The 19,036-nt window shown below is 45.5% G+C and overlaps 1 non-coding gene and 32 pseudogenes across 1 annotated transcript; all 33 read left to right on the top strand.

Annotated features, from left to right (window-relative positions):
• Positions 1-107: 107 nt before the first annotated feature.
• On the top strand, positions 108-224 carry LOC148254256 (5S ribosomal RNA; annotated as a pseudogene).
• Positions 225-562: 338 nt separating this feature from the next.
• On the top strand, positions 563-680 carry LOC148254255 (5S ribosomal RNA; annotated as a pseudogene).
• Positions 681-1,026: 346 nt separating this feature from the next.
• Positions 1,027-1,144, top strand: LOC148254254 (5S ribosomal RNA; annotated as a pseudogene).
• A 793-nt stretch (positions 1,145-1,937) lies between these two features.
• Positions 1,938-2,056, top strand: LOC148254253 (5S ribosomal RNA; annotated as a pseudogene).
• Positions 2,057-2,843: 787 nt separating this feature from the next.
• Positions 2,844-2,962, top strand: LOC148254252 (5S ribosomal RNA; annotated as a pseudogene).
• Positions 2,963-3,380: 418 nt separating this feature from the next.
• On the top strand, positions 3,381-3,499 carry LOC148254251 (5S ribosomal RNA; annotated as a pseudogene).
• A 207-nt stretch (positions 3,500-3,706) lies between these two features.
• Positions 3,707-3,825, top strand: LOC148254250 (5S ribosomal RNA; annotated as a pseudogene).
• A 129-nt stretch (positions 3,826-3,954) lies between these two features.
• On the top strand, positions 3,955-4,073 carry LOC148254249 (5S ribosomal RNA; annotated as a pseudogene).
• Positions 4,074-4,279: 206 nt separating this feature from the next.
• Positions 4,280-4,398, top strand: LOC148254248 (5S ribosomal RNA; annotated as a pseudogene).
• An 859-nt stretch (positions 4,399-5,257) lies between these two features.
• LOC148254247 (5S ribosomal RNA) lies at positions 5,258-5,375 on the top strand (annotated as a pseudogene).
• Positions 5,376-5,961: 586 nt separating this feature from the next.
• LOC148254246 (5S ribosomal RNA) lies at positions 5,962-6,080 on the top strand (annotated as a pseudogene).
• A 909-nt stretch (positions 6,081-6,989) lies between these two features.
• LOC148254245 (5S ribosomal RNA) lies at positions 6,990-7,108 on the top strand. Its single transcript, XR_015820277.1, has one exon. It is a non-coding gene; the product is annotated as a 5S ribosomal RNA (ribosomal RNA).
• Positions 7,109-7,638: 530 nt separating this feature from the next.
• LOC148254244 (5S ribosomal RNA) lies at positions 7,639-7,757 on the top strand (annotated as a pseudogene).
• A 206-nt stretch (positions 7,758-7,963) lies between these two features.
• Positions 7,964-8,082, top strand: LOC148254243 (5S ribosomal RNA; annotated as a pseudogene).
• Positions 8,083-8,612: 530 nt separating this feature from the next.
• On the top strand, positions 8,613-8,731 carry LOC148254242 (5S ribosomal RNA; annotated as a pseudogene).
• Positions 8,732-9,585: 854 nt separating this feature from the next.
• On the top strand, positions 9,586-9,704 carry LOC148254241 (5S ribosomal RNA; annotated as a pseudogene).
• Positions 9,705-10,236: 532 nt separating this feature from the next.
• LOC148254240 (5S ribosomal RNA) lies at positions 10,237-10,355 on the top strand (annotated as a pseudogene).
• Positions 10,356-10,559: 204 nt separating this feature from the next.
• On the top strand, positions 10,560-10,678 carry LOC148254239 (5S ribosomal RNA; annotated as a pseudogene).
• Positions 10,679-10,863: 185 nt separating this feature from the next.
• Positions 10,864-10,982, top strand: LOC148254238 (5S ribosomal RNA; annotated as a pseudogene).
• A 530-nt stretch (positions 10,983-11,512) lies between these two features.
• Positions 11,513-11,631, top strand: LOC148254237 (5S ribosomal RNA; annotated as a pseudogene).
• Positions 11,632-11,837: 206 nt separating this feature from the next.
• LOC148254236 (5S ribosomal RNA) lies at positions 11,838-11,956 on the top strand (annotated as a pseudogene).
• Positions 11,957-12,174: 218 nt separating this feature from the next.
• On the top strand, positions 12,175-12,293 carry LOC148254235 (5S ribosomal RNA; annotated as a pseudogene).
• Positions 12,294-12,497: 204 nt separating this feature from the next.
• On the top strand, positions 12,498-12,616 carry LOC148254234 (5S ribosomal RNA; annotated as a pseudogene).
• Positions 12,617-12,823: 207 nt separating this feature from the next.
• LOC148254233 (5S ribosomal RNA) lies at positions 12,824-12,942 on the top strand (annotated as a pseudogene).
• An 855-nt stretch (positions 12,943-13,797) lies between these two features.
• On the top strand, positions 13,798-13,916 carry LOC148254232 (5S ribosomal RNA; annotated as a pseudogene).
• Positions 13,917-14,451: 535 nt separating this feature from the next.
• On the top strand, positions 14,452-14,570 carry LOC148254231 (5S ribosomal RNA; annotated as a pseudogene).
• A 206-nt stretch (positions 14,571-14,776) lies between these two features.
• LOC148254230 (5S ribosomal RNA) lies at positions 14,777-14,895 on the top strand (annotated as a pseudogene).
• Positions 14,896-15,101: 206 nt separating this feature from the next.
• Positions 15,102-15,220, top strand: LOC148254229 (5S ribosomal RNA; annotated as a pseudogene).
• A 531-nt stretch (positions 15,221-15,751) lies between these two features.
• Positions 15,752-15,870, top strand: LOC148254228 (5S ribosomal RNA; annotated as a pseudogene).
• Positions 15,871-16,076: 206 nt separating this feature from the next.
• Positions 16,077-16,195, top strand: LOC148254227 (5S ribosomal RNA; annotated as a pseudogene).
• A 529-nt stretch (positions 16,196-16,724) lies between these two features.
• Positions 16,725-16,843, top strand: LOC148254226 (5S ribosomal RNA; annotated as a pseudogene).
• A 205-nt stretch (positions 16,844-17,048) lies between these two features.
• Positions 17,049-17,167, top strand: LOC148254225 (5S ribosomal RNA; annotated as a pseudogene).
• Positions 17,168-18,022: 855 nt separating this feature from the next.
• Positions 18,023-18,141, top strand: LOC148254224 (5S ribosomal RNA; annotated as a pseudogene).
• The last annotated feature ends 895 nt before the right edge of the window (positions 18,142-19,036 follow it).

The following is a 19,036-nucleotide window of genomic DNA, read 5'->3' as shown; positions in this document are numbered from 1 at the left end:
ATATTAGAACGAGAAAGAGAGGTGCAGTGTGCACGCACAAGGAAACAAATGATGGGAGGGAGGAGGAAAAGAGAAGGAGTGTATGTATTTACAGCGCAAAATGGAAAAAGTGTGATCATACCAGCACAAATGCACTATTCCATCAAAACTACGTAGTTAAGTGTGCTTGGACGAGAGTAGTACTAGGATGGGTGACCTCTTGGGAAGTCCTCGTATTCCACCTGTCTTTTTATGGACGGGGTGTTAAATGTTATGCGTGACCAAAGCGACAGTCCGCTAGTGTCAGTCGAGGCATTTGGACATTTTGCTTAATATTTTTCATGCATTCATTTATAGTCCATCACGACATAAGAATGTCATTACGATTATCTTACATAGTAGAACAATAAAAATAGAGTTGTGGCGGGCGGTCTGTTCATCTGGGCATGAGTCGAGATGCCTTGGCATTTCGCTTGATATTAGAACTAGAAACAGAGGTGCGGTGTGCGTGCTAAACAAAATAAATGATGAGAGGGGAGAGGGATGGAGTAGTGGTATATGTATTTGCAGCGCGGAATGGAAGGTGTGCGATCATACCAGCACTAATGCATCGGATCCCATCGAACTTCGTAGTTAATCGTGCTTGGGCGAGAGTAGTACTAGGATGGGTGATCTCCTAGGAAGTTCTCATGTTGCACCCTTCTTTTGCAGATGGGGCGTTAAATGTTACGCGGGACTAGAGCGACAGTCGCCGGTTAATTCGCAAACGTGAGTCATGGCGCCAGAGCATTTTGCTTAATATTATTCGTGCATTCAATTATAGCCCACCACATGATAAGATTATTATTACGAGCATCTTACATAGTAGAACAACAAAAAAGGAGGTGCGGCAGGTGTTCCGTTCATATAGACATGAGTCGAGGCACCGGGGCATTTCGCTAGATATTAGAACTAGAAGTAGTGGTGTGTTGCGCGCACAGCGAAACAAATGACGGGAAGGAAGAGGGAAGGAGAAGGGATATATATCTTTGCGGCATAAATTAGAAGGGGTGCGATCATACCAGCAATAGTTCACCGGATCCATCAGAAATCTGCAGTTAAGTGTGCTTGGGCGAGAATAGTTCTATGATGGGTGACCTCTTGGGGAGCACTCGTGTTGCACCCTTTTTTTTGCAGACTGGGCCTTAAATGTTATGCGGGACTGGAAGGACGGTCCATCTGTTCATTTGCAAATGTGAGTCACGGTGCCGGAGCCTTTTGCTTAATACTTTTTGTGCATTCATCTAAAGTCCATCACGTGATGAGAGTGTCATTGCGAGCATCTTGAATAGTAGAACAATGAAAAAAGAGGTGTGGCGGGCGATCCGTTCATATAGGCATGAGTCGAGGTGCCAGGACATTTTGCTCGATATTAGAACTAGAAGCAGAGATGAGTTGCACGCACAGCGAAATAAATGACGGGAAGGGAGAGGGAAGGAGAAGTGGTATATGTGTTTGCAGTGCAAATTAGAAGGGGTGCGATCATACCAGCAGCAGCTCGCCATATCCCATCAGAACTCAACGAGAGTAGTACTAGGATTGGTGACCTCTTGGAAAGTACTCGTGTTGCACCCTTCTTTTGGTAGACGAGGCATTAAATGTTACACAGGACCAGAGTGACGGTCCGGCAGTTCATTCACAAATGTGAGTCACGGCGCCGGGACATTTTGCTTAATATTTTTTGTGCATTCAATCAAAGTCCATCACGTGTTGAGAGTGTCATTGCGAGCATCTTACATAGTAGAACAATGAAAAAGGAGGTGCGGCGGGTGTTTCCTATAGACATGAGTCGAGGCGCTGGGGCATTTCGCTCGATATTAGAACTATAAATAGAGGTGAGTTGCGCGCAGAGCGAAATAAATGATGGGAAGGGAGAGGGAAGGGGAAGGGGTATATGTATTTGCGGTGCAAACCAAAACAATTGCGATCATACCAGCACTAGTAAAACGGATCCCATCAGAACTCCGTAGTCAAGCGTTCTTGGGCGAGAGTAGTACTAGGATGCGTGACCTTCTGGGAAGTTCTCATGTTGCACCCTTTTTTTTACAGATGGGGCGTTAAATGTTACGCAAGACTGGAGCGACGATCCGTCGGGGTATTTTGCTTAATATTTTTTGCACATTCAATTAAAACCAATCACGTGATAAGAGTGTCATTGCGAGCATCTTACATAATATAACAACAAAAAACGAGGTGCAGTGGGCGATCCGTTCATATAGGCATGAGTTGAGGCGCCGGGGCATTTCACTTAATATTAGAACTAGAAGAAGATGTAAGGTGCACGCACAGCGAATCAAATGACAGGAGGGGAGAGGGAAGGAGAATGGGCATATGTATTTGCGGCACAAACAAGAAAGGGTGCAACATACCAGCACTAGTTCACCGGATCCCATCAGAACTCTACAGTTATGCGTGCTTGGGCGAGAGTAGTACTAGGATGGGTTACCTCATGGGAAGCTCTCGCCTCTCGTGTTGCATCCTTCTTTTTTCAGACTAGGCGTTAAACATTACGTGGGACCAGAGCGACAGTCCACCGGTTTATTCCCAAACGTGAGTCACGGCGCCAGGGCATTTTGTTTAATATTTTTTGCTCATTCAATTATAGCCCATCACGTGATAAGAGTGTCTGCCAGCATATTACATAGTAGAACGACAAAAAACGAGGTGTGGCGCTATCCGTTCATATTGGCACAGGTCGAAGCGCCAGGGTATTTCGCTTGATATTAGAATTAAATGCAGAGGTAAGGTGCACGCACAGCGAAACAAATGACGGGAAGAGAGAGGGAAGGAAAAGGGGTATATGTACTTGCGGCGCAAACTAGAACGGGTGCGATCATACCAGTACTAGTTCACCGGATCCCATCTGAACTTCGTATTTAAGCGTGCTTGGGCGAAAGTAGTACTAGGATGGGTGATCTCCTAGGAAGTTCTCGTGTTGCACCATTCTTTTTGCAGATGGGGCGTTAAACATTCAACTGGACCGGAACGATGGTCTGCCGGTTCATTTGCAAACGTGAGTCACGGCACCGGAACATTTTTCTTAATATTTTTTCAGCATTCAATTAAAGCCCATCACGTGATGAGAGAGTCATTACGAGCATCTTAAATAGTAGAATAACAAAAAATGAGAGGCGGCGGGCGATCCGTTCATATGGGCATGAGTCGAGATGGGTCGTTCGATGTTACACGCGACTAGAACTATAGTCCGTTGGTTTATTCACAAATGTGAGTCACGGTGCCAAAGCATTTTACTTGATATTAGAACGAGAAGGAGAGGTGTAGTGTGCACGCACAAGGAAACAAATGACGGGAGGGGGGAGGGAAGGAGAAGGAGTGTATGTATTTGCAACGCGTAATGAAACAGGTGCGATCATACCATCACTAATTCACCGGATCCCATCAGAACTCTGTAGTTAAGTGTGTTTGGGCAAGACTTGTACTAGGATTGGTGACCTCCTGGGAAGTCCTCGTGTTAAACTTATTTTTTTGCAGATGGGTCGTTTGACGTTATGCGCGACTGGAATTATGGTTCACTGATTTATTCACAAATGTGAGTCACGGTGCCGCAGGCATTTTACTTGATATTAGGATGAGAAGTAGAGGTGCAATGTGCACGCACAAGGAAACAAATGATGGGAGGGGAGAGGGATGGAGAAGGAGTGTATTTATTTGCAGCGCGGAATGATACAAATGCGATAATACCAGCACTACTGCAGCGGATCCCATCAGAACTCCAAAGTTAAATGTGCTTGGACGGGAGTAGTACTAGGATGGGTGACCTCTTGGGAAGTTCTCATGTTGTACTCATTTTTTTGCAGATGGGTCGTTCGACGTTACGCGCGACTGGAACTATAGTCCACTGGTTTATTCACAAATTTGAGTCACAAGAGGGGAGAGAGATGAAGGAGTGTATGTATTTGCAGTGCAGAATCAAACAGGTGCGATCATACCAGCACTAACGCACCGGATCCCATCAAAACTTCGCAGTTAAGTGTGCTTGGGTGAGAGTAGTACTAGACTTGGTGACCTCCTGGGAATTTCTCTTGTTGCACCTATTTTTTTGCAGATGGGTCGTTCGAGGTTACGCGCGACTGAAACTATAGTCCGCTGGTTTATTCGCAAATGTGAGTCACGGCACCGGGACATTTTACTTGATATTAGAACGAGAAGGAGAGGTACAGTGTGCACGCATAAGGAAACAAATGGCGGGAGGGGGGAGGGAAGGAGAAGTAGTGTATGTATTTGTAGCGGGGAATGAAATAAGTGTGATCATACCAGCACTAATGCACCGGATCCCATAAGAAATCTGAAGTTAAGTGTGTTTGGGCGAGAGTACTACTAGGATGGGTGACCTCCTGGGAAGTTCTAGTATTGCACCCATTTTTTCGCAGATGTGTTATTCGACGTTATGTGCGACTGGAACTATGGTCTGCTGGTTTATTCACAAATGTGAGTCACGGTGCCAGGGTATTTTACTTGGTATTAGAACGAGAAGCAGAGGTACAGTGTGCACGCATAAGGAAACAAATGACGGGATGGGGAATAGAAGAACAAAGAGTGTATGTATTTGCAGCGTGGAATCAAATCAGTGCAAGTATACTAGCACTAATGCATCGGATCCCATCAGAACTCCGCAGTTAAGCGTGCTTGAGCGAGAGTAGTATTAGGATGGGTGATCTCTTGGGAAGTCCTTGTGTTTCACCCATTTTTTTTACAGATGGGTCGTTCGACGTTACGCGGGACTGGAACTATGGTTCGCTGGTTTATTCAAAAATATGAGTCACGGCGCTGGAGCATTTTACTTGATATTAGAACGAGATGGAGAGATGCAGTGTGCACGCATGAGGAAACAAATGATGGAAGGGCGGAGGGAAGGAGGAGAAGTGTATGTATTTGCAGCGCATAATAAAACAGTTGCTATCATGCTAGGAGTAATGCACCAGATCCCATCAGAACTCCACAGTTAAGTGTGTTTGGGCGAGAGTAGTACTAGGATGGGTTACCTCTTGGGAAGTACTCGTGTTGCACCAATTTTTTTGTAGATGGTTCGTTCGACGTTACGCACGACTAGAACTATGGTTTGCTAGTTTATTCGCAAATATGAGTCACGGATCAGGGGCATTTTACTTGATACTAAAACGAAAAGGAGAGGTGCAATGTGCACGCACAAGGAAATAAATGACGGGTGGGGGGGGGGGGAAAGAGAAGGAGTGTATGTATTTGCAGCGCGAAACGAAAGATGTGCGATCATATCAGCACTAATGCACTGGATCCCATCGAACTACGCAGTTAAGTGTGTTTGGGCGAGTGTAGTACTAGGATGGGTGACCTCTTGTGAAGTACTCGTGTTGCACCCATTTTTTTGGAGATGGGTCGTTTATCGTTACGTGCGACTGGAGCTATGGTCCGCTGGTTTATTCGCAAATGTGAGTCACGGCGCCGAGGCATTTTACTTGATATTAGAATTTAAATTTGAGGTGCAGTGTGCACGCATAAGGAAACAAATAACGGGAGGGGGGAGGGAAAGAGAAGCAGTATATATATTTGCAGCGCGAAATCAATCAGGTGCAATAATGCCAGCACTAACGCACCGGATCCCATTAGAACTTCGTAGTTAAATTTTTTTGGCAAGAGTAGTACTAGGATGGGTGACCTCCTGGGAAATCCTCTTATTGCACCCATCTTTTTCTTAATATTTTTCGTGCATCCATTTATAGCCCACCATATGATAAGAGTGTCGTTACAAGCATCGTAAATAATAGAACAAGCAAAATAGAGGTGCGGCGGGCGGTCCTTTCATTTGGGCGTGAGTCAAGGCAACAAGGCATTTTGCTTGATATTACAACTAGAAGTAGATGTGCGATGTCCACACAGTGCAAAACAAATGATGGGAGGGGGGAGGGAAAGAGAAGGGGTATATGTATTCAAAGTGAGAAATAGGACGGGTGGGATCATACTAGCACTAATGCACCGGATCCCATCAGAACTACACAGTTAAGTATGCTTGGGGGAGTGTAGTACTAGGATGGGTGACCTCCTGTGAAGTTCTCGTGTTGCACCCATTTTTTTGCAGATGGGCCGTTCGTCGTTACGTGCGACTGGAGCTATGGTCCGCTGGTTTATTTGCAAATGTGAGTCACGGCACCGAGGTATTTTACTTGATATTAGAACGAGAAGGAGAGGTGCAGTGTGCACGCACAAGGAAACAAATAACGGGAGGGGGAGGGAAAGAGAAGCAGTGTATGTATTTGCAACGCGAAATGAAACAGGTGCGATAATGCCAGCACTAATGCACCGGATCCCATTAGAAGTTCGTAGTTAAATATTTTTTGGCGAAAGTAGTACTAGGATGAGTGACCTCCTGGGAAGTCCTCTTGTTGCACTCGTCTTTTTCTTAATATTTTTCGTGCATCCATTTATAGTCCACCACGTGATAAGAGTGTCATTACAAGCATCGTAAATAATAGAACAAGCAAAACAAAGTGCGGCAGGTGGTCCTTTCATTTGGGCATGAGTCGAGGCAACAGGGCATTTTGCTTGATATTACAACTAGAAGTAGATGTGCGGTGTCCACGTAGTGCGAAACAAATGATGGGAGGGGGGAGGGAAAGAGAAGGGGTATATGTATTTAAAGTGAGCAATAGGACGGGTGGGATCATACTAGCACTAATGCATCGTATCCCATCATAATCTGCAGTTAAGCGTGTTTGGGCGAGAGTAATAATAGGATGTGTCACCTCTTGGGAAGTCCTCGTGTTGCACCCATTTTTTTGTAGGTGGGTTGTTCGACGTTACACATGACTGGAACTATGATCCGCTGGTTTATTCGTAAATGTGAGTCAAGGCACCAGGGCATTTTACTTGATATTAGAACGAGATGAAGAGGTGCATTGTGCACGCACAAGGAAACAAATGATGGGAGGGGGGAGGGAAGGAGAAGGAGTGTATGTATTTGAAGTGCGAAATCTAACAGGTGCGACCATACCAGCACTAATACACCGGATCCCATTAGAACTCCTCAGTTAAGTGTGCTTGGGTGGGAGTAGTACTAGGATGGGTGACCCCTTGGGAAGTTCTCGTGTTGCACCCATTTTTTTACAGATGGGTCGTTCGACATTACGCGCGACTAGAACTATGATCCGCTGGTTTATTCGCAAATGTGAGTCACAGCGCCGGGGCATTTTACTTGATATTAGAACGAGAAGGAGAGGTGCAATGTGCACGCACAAGGAAACAAATGACGAGAGGGGGGGAGGGAAGGAGAAGGAGTGTATGTATTTGCAACGCAGAATGATACAGGTGCAATTATACAGTCACTAATTCACCAATCCTATTAGAACTCCGCAGTTAAATGTGCTTGGGCGAGTGTAATACTAAGAGTTGTGACCTCTTGGGAAGTCCTTATGTTGCACCAATTTTCTTTCAGAATGGGTGTTCGACGTTACGCGTGACTTGAACTATGATCCGCTCGTTTATTCGCAAATGTGATTCACACGTCGAGGAATTTTGATTGATATTAGAAGGAGAATGAGAGGTGCAGTGTTCACGCACAAGGAAACAAATAACAGGTGGGGGGAGGGAAGGAGAAAGAGTGTATATATTTACAGCACGGAATGAAACAGGTGCGATCATACCAGCACTAATGCACCGGATTCCATCAGAACTCCACAGTTAAGTTTGTTTGGGCGAGAGTAGTACTTTGATGGATGACCTCCTGAGAAGTCCTCGTGTTGCACCAATTTTTTTGCTGCTGGGTCGTTCGACGTTACACACGACTAGAATTATTATCCGCTGGTTTATTCACAAATGTGAGTCATGGCGCCGGAGAATTTTATTTGATATTAGAAGGAGAATGAGAGGTGCAGTATGCACGCATAAGGAAACAAATGATGGGAGGAGGGAGGGAAGGAGAAGGAGTCTATGTATTTACAGCGCGAAATAAAATAGGTGCGATCATACCAGCACTAATGCACCAGATACCATCAGAAGTCCGTAGTTAAGTGTGCTTGGGCGAGAGTAGTACTCAGATGGATGACCTCTTGGGAAGTTCTCGTGTTGCACTAATTTTTTTTCAGATATTCCATTCGACATTACGTACGACTGGAACTATGGTCCGCTGGTTTATACTCAAATGTTTCTCATGGCACTTGGGTACTTTAAGATATATTAGAATGAGAAGAAGAGATGCAGTGTACACACACAAGGAAACAAATGATGGGAGGGGGGAGGGAAGGAGAAGGAGTTTATGTATTTGCAGCGTGCAATGAAAAAGGTCCGATCATACCAGCATTAATTCACTGGATCCCATCAAAACTCTGTAGTTAAGTGTGCTTGGGGAAGAGTAGTACTAGGATCAGTGACCTCCTGGGAAGTCCTCGTGTTGCACAAATTTTTTTGCAGATGGATAGTTCGATGTTACGCACAACTGGAATTATTGTCTGTTGGTTTATTCGCAAATTTGAGTCTCGGCGCCGAGGTATTTTACTTGATATTAGAATGTGATGAGAGGTGCAGTGTGCACACACAGGGAAACAAATGACGGGTGGGGGGAGGGAAGGAGCATGAGTGTATGTGTTTGTAGCGCGGAATGAAACAGGTGCGAGCATACTAGCTCTAATACACCAGATCCCATCAGAACTCCGCAGTTAAGTGTGTTTGGGCGAGAGTAGTACTAGGATGGGTGACCTCCTGGGAAGTCCTCGTGTTGCACCCTTTTTTTTGGAGATGGGTCGTTCGACACTACGTGCGACTAGAACTTTGGTCCGTTGGTTTATTCACAAATGTGAGTCATGGCGCCAAAACATTTTACTTGATATTAGAACGATAAGGAGAGGTAAAGTGTGCACGCACAAGGAAACAAATGACGGGGGGTGGAGGGAAGGAGAAGGTGTATATGTATTTGCAGCGCGGAATGAAACAGGTGAGATCATACCAGCACTAATGCACTGGATCCCATCAGCACTCCGCAACTATTTGTACTTGGGCGAGAGTAGTAGTAGGACGGGTGACTTCCTAGGAAGTACTCGTGTTACACCCATTTTTTTGCAGATTGGTCATTCGATGTTACGTGTGACTTGAACTATAGTCCGCTGGTTTATTCATAAATGTTAGTCATGGCGACAAGGCATTTTACTTGATATTAGAACAGGAAGGAGAGGCGCAATGTGCACGCATAAGGAAACAAATGACGGGAGGGGGGAGGGAAGGAGAAAGAGTTTATGTATTTGCAGCACAGAATGAAATAGGTGCCATTATACCATCACTAATTCATCGGATCCCATCAGAACGCCGCACTTAAATGTGTTTGGGCGAGTGTTATAGTAGGAGTGGTGACCTCCTGGGAAGTCCCCGTGTTGCACCTAGTTTTTTCAGATGGGGCGTTCGACGTTACGCGCGACTGGAACTAGATTCCACTTGTTTATTCACAAATGTGAGTTAAGGCACCGGGGTATTTTACTTGATATTGGAACGAGAAACAGAGGTGCAGTGTGCACGCACAAGGTAACAAATGACGGGAGGGGGGAGGGAAGGAGAAGGAGTGTATGTATTTGCAGTGCGAAATGAAATTGGTGCGATCATACCAGCACTAATGCACCGGATCTCATCAGAACTCCGCAGTTAAGTGTGCTTGAGCGAGAGTAGTACTAGGATGGGTAACCTCGTGGGAAGTTCTTGTGTTGCATCCATTTTTTTATAGATAGGTCGTTCGACGTTAAGTGCGACTGGAACTTTGGTCCGCTAGTTTATTCGCAAATGCGAGTCACGGTGCCAGAGCATTTTACTTGATATTAGAACAAGAACGAGAGGTGCAGTGCGCACACACAAAGAAACAAATGACGGGAGGGGGAAGAAAGGAGAAGGAGTGTATGTATTTGCAGCGCGAAATTAAACAGGTGCGATCATACCATCACTAATGCACCAGATCCCATCAAAACACAACAATTAAGTGTGCTTGGGCGAGAGTAAAACTCGGATGGGTGACCTCTTGGGATGTATTTGTGTTTCACCCATTTTTTTTTTCAGATTGGTCGTTCAACGTTACGCGTGACTGGAATTATGGTCCGCTGGTTTATCCACAAATATGAGTCACGACACCAGGGAATTTTAGTTGATATTAGAACGAGAATGAGGGGTGCAGTGTGCATGCACAAGGAAACAAATGAAGGGAGGGGGGAGGGAAGGAGAAGGAGTGTATATATTTGCAGCGCAGAATAAAACAGGTGCAATCATATCAGCACTAATGCACCGGATCCCTTTTGAACTTGGCATTTAAGTGTGCTTGGGCGAGAGTTGTACTAGGATGGGTGACCTCTTGGGAAGTGCTCATGTTGCACTCATTTTTTTGCAATGGGTCGTTCGATGTTACACGCGACTGGAACTATGGTCCACTGGTTTATTCGCAAATGTGAGTCACGGCACTGATGCATTTTACTTGATATTAAAACGAGAATGAGACGTGCAGTGTGCACGCTCAAGGAAACAAATGACGGGAGGGGGAGGGAATGAGAATGAGTGTATTTATTTGCAGCGCGTAATGAAACAGGAGCGATCATACCAGCATTAATGCACCGAATCCCATCAGAACTCCACATTGAAGTTTGCTTGGGCGAGAGTAGTACTAGGATGGGTGACCTCCTCGGAAGTGCTCGTATTGCACCGATTTTTTTGCAGATGGGTAGCTCGACATTATGCGCGACTGGAACTCTAATGTGAGCCACGACACCGGAGTATTTTAATTGATATTAGAACGAGAAGGAGATGTGCAGTGTGCATGCACATGGAAACAAATTACAGAAGGGGGAGGGAATGAGAAGGAGTATATATATTTGCAGAGTGGAAGCAAACAGGTGAGATCATACCAGCACTAATGCACCGGATCCCATTAGAACTCTGCAGGTAAGTGTGCCTGGGCGAGAGTAGAACTAGGATGGGTGACCTCTTGGGAAGTCCTCGTGTTGCATCTATTTTTTTCAAATGGGTCGTTCGACGTTACACGCGAGTGGAACTATGTTCCACTAGTTTATTCAAAAAAGTGAGTCATTTGCCTGGGCATTTTACTTGATATTAGAGCGAGAAGCAAAAGTGCAGTGTGCACGCAAAAGGAAAAAAATGACGGGAGGTGGGAAGGAAGGAGAAGGAGTGTATGTATTTAAAGTCTGGAATGAAACAGGTGCCATTATACCATCACTAATTCACCGGATCTCATCAGAACTCCGCAGTTAAATGTGCTTGGGCGAATGTAGTACTAGGAGTGGTGGCCTCCTGGGATTTCCTCGTGTTGCAACCATTGTTTTGCAGATGGGTCGCTCGACGTTACGCATTACTGGAACTATGGTACGCTGGTTTATTTGCAAATGTGAGTCACGGCGTCGGGGGCATTTTACTTGATATTAGAACGAGAAGGAGAGGTGCACTGTGCACGCACAAGGAAACAAATGATGGGAGGGGGGAGGGAAGGAGAAGGAGTTTATGTATTTGCAGCGCGGAATGAAGCAGGTGCGATCATACCAGAACTAATGCACTAGATCCCATTAGAACTCCGCAGTTAAGTGTTCTTAGGCGAAAGTAGTACTAGGATGTGTGACCTCTTGGGAAGTCCTTGTGTTGCACCTATTTTTTTATAAATGGGTCATTCGACGTTACGCGCGACTGGAACTATGGTCCGCTGGTTTATTCACAAATGTGAGTCACGGCGCTGTAGAATTTTAGTTGATATTAGAACGTGAAGTAAGGGTGCAGTGTGCACGCACAAGGAAACAAATGACGGGAGGGGAGAGGGAAAGAGAAGGAGTGTATGTATTTGCAGCGCAGAATAAAACAAGTGTGATCATACCAGCACTAATGCACCAGATCCCTTCTGAACTCCGTAGTTAAGTATGCTTGGGTGAGGGTTGTACTAGGATGGGTGACCTCCTGGCAAGTACTCGTGTTGCACACATTTTTTTGCAGATGGGTCGTTCGACGTTACGCGCGACTGGAATTATGATCCGCTGGTTTATTTACAAATGTGAGTCATAGCGCCAGGGCATTTTACTTGGTATTAGAACAAGAAAGAGAGGTACAGTCTGCACGCACAAGGAAATAAAAGAGGGAATGAGGGAGGGAATGAGGGAGGGAAGGAGAAAAAGTGTATGTATTCGGAAGGCAGAATGAAACAGGTGCCATTATACCAGAATTAATGCTTCAGATCCCATCAGAACTCCGCATTCAAGTGTGCTTGGGCGAGAGTAGTACTAGAATGGGTGACCTCTTGGGAAGTCCTTGTGTTGCACCTATCTTTTCAGATAGGGTGTTCGACGTTACGCGCGGCTGGAATTATGGTCTGCTGGTTTATTCGTAAATGCGAGTTATAACACCGAGGTATTTTACTTCATATTAGAACGAGAAGCAGAGGTGCAGTGTGCACGCGCAAGGAAACAAATGATGGGAGGGGGGAGGGAAGGAGAAGGAGTGTATGTATTTGCAGCACGGAAGCACACAGGTGCGATCATACCAGCACTAACGCACCGAATCCAATTGAAACTTCGTAGTTAAGTGTGCTTGGGCGAGAGTAGTACTAGGACGAGTGACCTCCTGGGAAGTTCTCGTGTTGCACCAATTTTTTTTTCAAATGGATCATTCGACGTTACTCGCGATTGGAACTGTTGTCTGCTGGTTTATTCGCAAATATGAGTCACGGCGCCGGGGTATTTTTCTTGATATTAGGACGAGAAGGAGAGGTGTAGTGTGCACGCACAAGGAAACAAATGACGGGAGGGGGGAGGGAAGGAGAATTAGTGTATGTATTTAAAGCGCGGAATGAAACAGGTGCGATCATACCAGCACTAATGCACAGAATCCCATCAGAACTCCGCATTTAAGTTTGCTTGGGCAAGAGTAGTACTAGGATGGGTGACCTCCTTGTAAGTACTCGTGTTGCACCTATTTTTTTGCAGATGGGTCGCTCGACATTACGCGCGACTTAAACTATGGTCCGTTGATTTATTCATAAATGTGTATCACGGCGTAGGGCCATTTTACTTGATATTAGAAGGAGAATGAGAGGTGCAGAGTGTACGCACAAGGAAACAAATGATGGGAGGGGGGAGGGAAGGAGAATGAGTGTATGTATTCGAAGTGCGGAAGCAAACCGGTGTGATCATACCAGGACTAATGCACCGGATCCTATCGGAACTCCACTGTTAAATATGCTTGAGCGACAGTAGTACTAGCATGGGTGACCTCTTGGGAAGTCCTCCTGTTGCACTAATTTTTTTGCAGATGGGTCGTTCGACGTTACGCGCGATGGGAACTATGGTCCGCTGTTTTATTCACAAATGTGAGTCACGGCGCCGGAGCATTTTAATTGATATTAGAATGAGAAGGAGAAGTGCAGTGTGCACACACAAGGAAACAAATGACGGGAGGGGGGAGGAAAGGAAAAGGAGTGCATGTATTTACATCGCGGAATGAAAGATGTGCGATCACAGCGGCACTAATGCACCGGATCCAATCAGAACTCCGTAGTTAAGTTTCCTTGGGCGAGAGTACTACTAGGATGGGTGACCTTCTGGGAAGTGTTCGTGTTGCACCAATTTTTTTGCAGATAGGTTATTCGATGTTACGCGCGACTGGAACTACTGTCCGCTGGTTTATTCGCAAATGTGAGTCACGGCACTGGAGCATTTTACTTGATATTAGAACGAGAAGAAGAGGTGCAGTGTGCACGCACAAGGAAACAAATGACGGGAGGGAGACGGAAGGACAAGGAGTGTATGTATTTGCAGCGCAGAATAAAATAGGTGCAATCATACCAGCATTAATGCACTAGATCCCATCAGAACTCCGTAGTTAAGTGTGTTTGGGCGAGAGTAGTATTAGGATGGGTGAGCTCCTGGAAAGTCCTCGTGTTGCACCCATTTTTTTGCAGATGGGTCGTTCAACATTATGCACGACTAGAACTATGGTCCGCTGGTTTATTCCCAAATTTGAGTCACGGCACCGGGGCATTTTACTTGATATTAGAACGAGAAGGAGAGGTGCAGTGTGCACGCACAATGAAACAAATGATGGGACAGGGGAGGGAAGGAGAAGGAGTGCATGTATTTGCAGCGCGGAATGAAAGATGTTCGATTATAGTAGCACTAATGAACCAGATCCCATCAGAACTCCGGAGTTAAGTTTGTTTGGGAGAGAGTAGTACAAGGATGGGTGACCTCCTTGGAAGTCCTCGTGTTGCACCTATTTTATTTCAGATAGGTCGTTCGACGTTACGCGCGACTGCAACTATGGTATGGTGGTTTATACGCAAATGTTAGTCACGGTCCCAGGGCATTTTTATTGATATTAGAATGAGAATGAGAGGTACAGTGTGCACGCACAAGGAAACAAATGACGGGAGGGGGAGGGAAGGGAAGGAAAAGGAGTGTATGTATTTGCAGTGCGAAAGTAAACAGGTGCGATCATACCAGGACTAATGCACCAGATCCTATCAGAACTCCGCTGTTAAGTGTGCTTGGGCGAGAGTAGTACTAGGATGGGTGAACTCCTTGGAAGTTCTCGTGTTGCACCCCTTTTTTGGCAGATGGGTTGTTCGACGTTACGAGCAACTGGAACTATGGTTCGTTGGTTTATTCGCAAATGTAAGTCACGCCGCCATGGCATTTTAATTGATATTAGAACGAGAAAGAGAGGTGCAGTGTGCACACACAAAGAAACTAATTACGGGAGGGAGGAGGGAAGGAGAAGGAGTGTATGTATTTACAGCGGATAAGCAAACATGTGCGATCATACCAGCACTAATGCATCGGATTCCATCAGAACTCCGCTATTAAGTGTGCTTGGGCGAGAGTAGTACTAGGATGGGTGACCTCTTGGAAAGTGCTTGTGTTTCACCTATTCTTTTGTAGATGGGTCGTTCGACGTTACGCGCGATACGAATTATGGTCCGCTGGTTTATTCGTAAATGTGAGTCACGGCACTAGGGTATTTTACTTGATATTAGAAAGAGAATTAGAGGTACAGTGTGGACGCCCAAGGAAACAAATAAGGGGAGGGGGGAGGGAAGGAGAAGGAGTGTATGTATTTGCAGCGCGGAATAAAACAGATGCGATTATACCAGCAATAATGCACTGGATCCCATCAGAACTCCATAGTTAAGGGTGCATGGGCAATAGTAGTACTAGGATGGGTGACCTCCTTCGAAGTCCTCGTGTTGTACCCATTTTTTTGCAAATGGGTCGTTCGACGTTACGTGCGACTGGAACTATGGTCCGTTGGTTTATTCGCACATGTGAGTCAAGGCGCTGGGGCATTTTACTTGATATTAAAACAAGATGGAGGGGTGCATTATGCACACACAAAGAAATAAATGATGGGAAGGGGGAGGGAATGAGAAGGAGTGTATGTATTTGAAGCGCGGAATGAAACAGGTGCGATCATACCAGAACTAATGCACCGGATCCAATCATAACTTCGCATTTAAGTTTGGTTGGGCGAGAGTAATACTAGGATGGGTGACCTCCCCAGAAGTACTCGTGTTGCACCCATTTTTTTGCAGATGAATTGCTCGACGTTACGCACGACTTGAACTATGGTCTGTTGGTTTATTCACAAATGTGTGTCACTGTATAGGAGCATTTTACTTGTTATTAGAAGGAGAAGGAGAGGTGTAGTGTGCACGCACAAGGAAACAAATCACGGAAGGGTGCAAGGAAGGAGAAGGAGTGTATATATTTGCAGCGCGGAATGAAACAGGTGCAATCATACATGCATTAATGCACTGGATCCCATCAGAACTCTGCAGTTAAGTTTGCTTGGGTGAGAGTACTACTAGGATGGGTGACGTCCTGGGAAGTCCTCGTGTTGCACCAATTTTTTTGCAGATGGGTCGTTCGACGTTGCGCGCAACTTGATCTATTATCCACTAGTTTATTTGCAAATGTGAGTAACGACGCTTAGGCAATTTACTTGATATTAGAACAAGAAAGAGAGGTACAGTGTGCACGCCCAAGAAAACAAATGACGGGATGGGGGAGGCAATGAGAAAGAGTGTATGTATTTGCAGTGCAGAATGAAAGATGTGTGATCATAGCAGCACTAATGCACCGGATCCAATAAGAACTCCGCAGTTAAGTTTGCTTGGGCGAGAGTAGTACTTGGATGGGTGACCTCCCTAGAAGTCCTCATGTTGCACCAATGTTTTTTGCAGATAGGTCGTTCGACGTTACGCTCGACTAAAACTATTGCCTGCTGGTTTATTCGCAAATGTGAGTCACGGCGCCGGGACATTTTACTTGATATTAGAACGAGAATGAGAGGTGCAGTGTGAACGCACAAGGAAACAAAGACAGGAGGGGGGAAGGAAGGAGAAGGAATGTATGTATTTGGAGCGCGGAATGAAACAGGTGCGATCATATCAGCCCTAATGCACCGGATTCAATCTGAACTCCACAGTTAAGTGTGCTTGGGCGAGAGTAGTACTCGGATGTGTGACCTCCTAGGAAGTCCTCATGTTACACCTGTTTTTTTCAAATGGGTCGTTCGACGTTACGCGCGACTGGAACTATGGTCTGCTGGTTTATACGCAAATGTTAGTAATGGCGCAGGGACAATTTAATTGATATTAGAACGACAAAGAGAGGTGCAGTGTGCACGCATTAGGAAACAAATGGCGGAAAGGGGATGGGAAGACAAGGAATGTATGTATTTGCAGCGTGGAAGCAAACAGGTACGATCATACCAGCACTAATGTACTGGATCCCATCAGAACTCCGCAGTTAAGTGTGTTTGGGTGAGAGTAGTATTAGGATGGGTGACCTCCTTGGAAGTCCTTGTGTTACACCCATTTTTTGGCAGATGGGTTATTCGACGTTACGCGCGACTGGAACTATGGTCTGCTGGTTTATTCGCAAATGTAGTCATGCCGCCAGGGCATTTTAATTAATATTAGAATAAAAAGTAGAGGTGCAGTGTGCACGCGCAAGGAAACAAATGACGAGAGGGGGGAGGGAAGGAGAAGGAGTGTATGTATTTGCAGCACGGAAGCACACAGGTACGATCATACCAGCACTAATGCACTGAATCCCATCAAAACTTCGCAGTTAAGTGTGATTGGGCGAGAGTAGTACTAGGATGGGTGACCTCCTTCGAAGTCCTTGTGTTGCACCCATTGTTTTGCAGATGGGTCATTCGATGTTACGAGCGACTTGGATTATTGTCCGCTGGTTTATACACAAATGTTAATCACAGCGTCGGGTCATTTTAATTGATATTCGAATGAGAAGGAGAGGTGCAGTGTGCACATACAAGGAAACAAATGACAGGAATGTGGAGGGAAGGAGAAGGATTATATGTATTTGCAGCACGAAAGCAAACAGGTGCGATCATACAAGGACTAATGCACCGGATCCTATCAGAACTCCGCTGTTAAGTATACTTGAGCGAGACTAGTACTAGGATGGATGACCTCCTGGGACATCCTCGTGTTGCACCCATTTCTTTGCAGATGGGTCGTTTGACGTTACGCACAACTGGAACTATGGTGTGCTGGTTTATTAACAAATGTGAGTTACGGCACCGGGACATTTTACTTGATATTAGAACGAGAAGGAGAGGTGCAGTGTGCACGCACATGGAAACAAATGACGGGAGGAGGAGGGAAGGAGAAGTAGTGTATGTATTTACAGCGTGGAATGAGACAGATGCGATCATACCAGCACTAATGCACCGAATTCCATCTGAACTCCGCAGTTAAGTGTGGTTTTGCGAGAGTGGTACTAAGATGGGTGACCTCCTAGGAAGTCCTCGTGTTTTACCCATTTTTTTACAGATGGGTTCTTCGATGTTACGCGCGACTGAAACTATGGTCCGCTAGTTTATTCGCAAATGTGAGTCACGTCACCGAGGCATTTTACTTGATATTAGAACGAGAAAGGGAGGTGCAGTTTGCACGCATAAGAAAACGAATGACGGGAGGGGAGAGAGAATGAGAAGGAGTGTTTGTATTTACAGCAGGGAATGAAACATGTGCGATCATACCAGCACTAATGTGCTGGATCCCATCAAAACTCCGCATTTAAGTTTGCTTGGGCGAGAGTAGTACTAGGATGGGTGACCACCTCGGAAGTACTCGTGTTGCACCCATTTTTTTGCAGATAGGTCGCTCGACACTATACGCGACTTGAATTATAGTCGACTGGTTTATTCGCAAATGTGAGTCACAGCGCTGTGACATTTTACTTGATATTAGAACGAGAACGAGAGGTGCAGTGCGCACGCACAAGGAAATAAATGACGAGAGGGGGAAGAAAGGAGAAAGAGTGTATGTATTTGCAGCGCGGAATGAAACATGTGCCATTATACTATTACTAATTCACCGGATCCCATCAGAACTCTGTAGTTAAATGTGCTTGGGCGAGTGTAGTACTAGGAGTGGTGACCTCCTGGGAAGTCCTCGTGTTGCACCCATTTTTTTGCAAATGGGTCATTCAACGTTAGGCGCGATTGGAACTATGGTCCAATGGTTTATTCGCAAATGTGAGTCACGGCGCCGTTGCATTTTTCTTGATATTAGAACGAGAAGGAGAGGTGCAGTGTGCACACGCAAGGAAACAAATTACGAGAGGGGGAGGGAAGGAGAATGAGTGTATGTATTTGCAGCACGGAATGAAATAGGTGCGATCATACTAGCATTAATGCACCGAATTCCATTAGAACTCCGCAGTTAAGTGTACTTTTACAAGAGTAGTACTAAGATGTGTGATCTCCTGGGAAGTTCTTGTGTTTTACCCATTTTTTTACATATGGGTCCATTGACGTTACGTGCAACTGGAACTATGATCCGCTGGTTTATTCGTGAACGTGAGTCATGGCATCGGAGCATTGTACTTGATATTAGAACGAGAATGGGAGGTGCAGTGTGCACGCACAGGGAAACAAATGACGGAAGGGGGAAGGGATGGAGAAGGAGTGTATGTCTTTGTAGTGCGGAATGAAATAGGTGTCATTATACCATCACTAATTCACTGAATTAGATCAG

Source organism: Carica papaya, chromosome 5 (genome assembly GCF_054855325.1).
Source record: "Carica papaya isolate Zhongbai chromosome 5, ASM5485532v1, whole genome shotgun sequence".
In the NCBI taxonomy this organism is placed as follows: domain Eukaryota; kingdom Viridiplantae; phylum Streptophyta; class Magnoliopsida; order Brassicales; family Caricaceae; genus Carica; species Carica papaya.
This window is presented reverse-complemented; position numbering and strand designations above follow the sequence as displayed.